Source organism: Lemur catta, chromosome 6 (genome assembly GCF_020740605.2).
Source record: "Lemur catta isolate mLemCat1 chromosome 6, mLemCat1.pri, whole genome shotgun sequence".
NCBI classification, from domain to species: Eukaryota; Metazoa; Chordata; class Mammalia; order Primates; family Lemuridae; genus Lemur; species Lemur catta.
In genome coordinates, this window is record NC_059133.1 from 59,014,383 (window position 1) to 59,018,688 (window position 4,306).

General features: G+C 40.0%; 1 non-coding gene across 1 annotated transcript; it reads left to right on the forward strand.

The window, feature by feature from the left end:
- The first annotated feature begins 3,154 nt into the window (after positions 1-3,154).
- Positions 3,155-3,288, forward strand: LOC123640891. Its single transcript, XR_006736124.1, has one exon. It is a non-coding gene; the product is annotated as a small nucleolar RNA SNORA71 (small nucleolar RNA).
- The last annotated feature ends 1,018 nt before the right edge of the window (positions 3,289-4,306 follow it).

The window sequence follows — 4,306 nt, forward strand, 5'->3', positions numbered from 1 at the left end:
AATACATTATTATTGATTATATTCACCCTGCTGTTGCAATAGATCTCAAAACCTATTCCTCCTGTTTATATGCACCTTTGTGCCCTTTAATCTCCCCATTCCCTCCATCCCACACCAACTCTGTTAACCATATTTCTACTTTCTACTTCTATGAGATCAACTTTATTAGATTTCACATATAAGTGAGATCATGCAGTATTTATCTTTTTGTGTCTGGCTTATTTCATTTAGCATAATGTGCTCCAGATTTATCTATGTTGTTGCAAATGACAGGATTCCATCCCTTTAAGGCTGAATAGTATTTCATTGTGTATATATACCATTTTTATTTATCCATTCATTCATTGATGGACACTTGTTTTCATATTTTGGCTATTGTGAATTATGCTTCAATGAATATGGGAGTGCAGATATCCCTTTGACATATTGATTTCAGTTCCTTTGGCTATATATCCAGAAGTGGGAAGAACGGGTTGTACGGTAGTTCTATTTTTAGTTTTTTGAGGAATCTTCATATGATTTTCCATAATGGCTGTACTAATTTACATTCCAACCAACAATGTATAAAATCTCCCTTTTCTCTGCATCTTTTCCAACATTTGTTATCTTTCATGTTTTTTATAAAAGTCATTCTAACAGGTATGTAGTGACATCTCATTGTGGTTTTAATTTGCATTTCCCTAATGATTAGTGAAGCTGAGCATTTTTTTTTTCATGTACCTATTAGCCATTTATATGTCTCCTTTTGAGAAATGTCTGTTTGGGTCATTTGCCCATTTTTAAAATTGGGTTAACAAATAAATAACAATTTTTGAGCCCCACATGTTAGGCATTATTTGATGGTCAAGACATAGGATCTGCCTACATATTTAATGTGGAATATGTGATAACTGCAACAAAAGAGTGGCATAGTTTATTGATATTACAAAAAACGGGGTTAAGGGAAGTTAATGGACAGAGTGGAATATGAATTAGAATTTAAAGGGTAACAGAGGTTTTAGAACATTAAAAATGAGGGTAAGGGTCTTCAGGTCTCATGAAGGAGTGACTGGTACCAGATCAGCCCTCCTGCTGTAAACACTACAAAATGGACAAAGTATACGAAATATCTGTTTTCAGCTATTGGAAAACATATAGCACAGGACTGTAATAAGTTAGAGAAGGGAAGCAATTGAGGTGAGCCCTATTATCATATCAATTTTCTGTCTTAACAAAGTTTCTAGACTTGGGATCTAGGAGGCAGAGTATAGTTGTCTTGCTAAGCTGAGGAGACAGAGATCAGAGTTTGGAGAGTCAGAGATTGTTTGAATTTTTAGGGCAGAAGAGGAGTGAGCTATGTTGAGAAAGAATCCCAGAAACCTGCATAAGGAGACCCCTGAGACTTTGGCTAAATATTACTAGGAGTGGTAAGTTAAGTAACTACTGGAGCTCATACAGAGTGGGAGATGTTTGAGTTCCTACAACCAGAGTGGAGAAATTTCACTGGAAACTGGAGGCATTCAGTAGATACCTCAGTAAGGCCACACCTTAGGAATAGACTTAAATTAGCCTAAGAATGAAGGCTAATCTAGATCTGTTCTAACAAACCCTAAAAACAAGGCTTGAAAATGTTAAACTGAACCTCAGGTATCTTAACTGTCTACTAGTATAAAACAAAACTCTTTGAAAGACAACAAAATCCAGACACTCAATAACATACCATCCATAATGTCCAGGATCCAATAAAACAATTAGCAGATATACAAGAAGCAGAGAAATGTGACCACTAACCAGAGGAAAATGAGGCAATAAAGGACATCAGCAAGATGACAGAATAGGAAACCCCAGACCCTCCTTCCACACAGAAACATGGATTTCACAATATATAAACCAATTACTTTTGTGAAAAATCCAGAAACCAGTTAAGAGGTTGTTGCACCGCAGCTGAGCTTGAAGCCAACTCCATCAAAGATCACTAGGAAAATTTGTGGCATGCACTCACCAGAGCCCTTCATTTGGTATGGGATAGCATAATAATGAGGAAACCCCAACTCCTGACTTCTTCCTGAAAAGGGAAAGAAGTGAAATGTACACCCAACATTTCTACTTTTTAGGGTGCTGCCCAAATTTAAGCATTGACAGGAACAAGGCTCAGGGTGGGGGCAGTTAAGAATAAAAGTGATCAATGTAGCTTGTTCCAGCACCAGAGTCTACAGTACCACAGACAGACACTAGGTGGAACCCCAGTATCACAGCTTTCTACAGCACCAGCGAGGCTGCAATTTTGTAAACAGAAACAAAGAAGAGCTCCTGAGTAGAAACAGGCAAACTTCTTCTATTAGATTAGCCTGTAATCCTAGCACTCTGGGAGGCCGAGGCGGGAGGATCCCTTGAGGTCAGGAGTTCAAGACCGGCCTGAGCAAGAGTGAGACCCCCCCTCCCCCATCTCTACTAAAAACAGAAAAAATTAGCCGGCGTGGTGGCGCACTTATAGCCCCAGCTATTTAGGAGGCTGAGGCAGGAGGATTGTTTGAGCCCAGGAGTTTGAGGTTGCTGTGAGCTAGGCTGACACCAGGGCACTCTAGCCCAGGTCACAGAGCGAGACTCTGTCTCAAAAAAAAAAAAAAGAAGAAGAAAAAGATTACATGCACAAACACAGAGAAGATGTATCCTCAGGAAAGGCTTGAAAGGTGTCCAGATTCTCTAGCTGGGCTGCATGGAGAAAGCCCTTTCTACATGAAACCAGACTATAAAGACTGGGAGAGGTAGTTAAGTTTTCAAATGCTGGAATCCCAACAGAAAATAACAAAACAAACAAAGAAATGGCAAAACACAGTCTATGCAAAAGAACAACTTGAATCTCCCAAAACTGACCCTGACCAAGGGGCAATATATGAATGACTGGACAAAGAATTCAAAATAACTATCATGGGAACACTCATTCTATTTTGTGACATAAAGTATTGCCTGACAAGAAAAACAATAACCATTAAAAAGAGCAGGAAAATGATGCATGAACAAAATGAGAACATGAACAAAAATATAGAAGTTATGAAGAAGAACCAAATATAAATTCTGGACTGAATAATACAATAACTGAATTGGAAAACACACTAGAGGGACTCAGTAGCAGACTTGACCAGGCAGAAGAAAGAATCAGTCAACTCAAAACTTCCCCTGCATTCGAAAGTGATCATGGGCTGCCCGTGCCCAGGTCATTGATAGTGCAGGGAGAAGAATCACTGGAAACATTTCCCCGTGTTTGGAGGGTCCATTCCTGTCTCTTCCAGACCCTGGGGCTTTCCCACATCTCCTTCTTCCCACCACCTTCCAGATGCCTCCTGTGCCTGGCATCATCTAGTTCGTTGAGTTGCATTTCTCCCCAGCCCAGAGCAGATTACTGTGAGACATACAGGAAGGGTGTGGGAGTATAAGCTCAGCCTCAAGGAATAGAAGGGTCGGGTATGGAGCTGTGATGGGGCCCCCTCCCCCTTCCTTCCAGAGGCTTCATTAGTCTCCACACTTCTCCTTCCACACCGTTAGTCACCTGCCTCAGCACCAAACAGATCCTGTGGAAATTGTTCCTTGACTTGTCTCCTAAGCTCTCTTTGCTGGGATCTTGAGGACAGTGTCTGAGTTTTGTGGCTTGCTTTGTTCTATCACTAGACAGTCTGCTCTGTCAGTGTGGGACAAATGAAAAGCAAGAAAGGGTATGTCCCACCATTGTAAGGGGATAGGACTCATTGCATTGTGGAGTGTCAGGGGGAAAACACTGAGTAAGCAACTGGCGCACCGATTGAGGGTGGGAGCAGATTTGTTTTCCACCCCTTCAAAGAATTCTTCAACAAGTGACTTAATTCTGTTGGTCCTGGCCTTGTGTGGCCACGGGGGGTTTTCCCTCCAGTCTAGGTAAGCAGGAAAGGACCAGAGATGGGCAGAGCAGAATTTAAGTGAGGGATTTATGGAAGCAGCCCTTACAGAACACACTGCTGGAAAAAAAATACAACAAAAACAAATGAACAAAACTTCTACATAAAATGCCTGATATTGGTTATTTGTGCCTCCTCTCTTTTTTTCTTGGTTTCATACAACATTTATTGATTTTATTAGTATTTTCAAAAAATCAACTTTTGGCTTTTATGTTTGTTTTCTATTCTCATTATTTTCTGCTCTTTATTAGTGCCTTCATTTATTTACTTGAGTTTATTTTCTTCTTTTTTCAAGCTTATTGAGATGGGTGTTTAGCTCATTAAATTTCAACCTTTCTTCTTTAATATCCTCCACATTTAGGGCTAGTATTTCCTTAGATATCATGTTTTAACTGCTT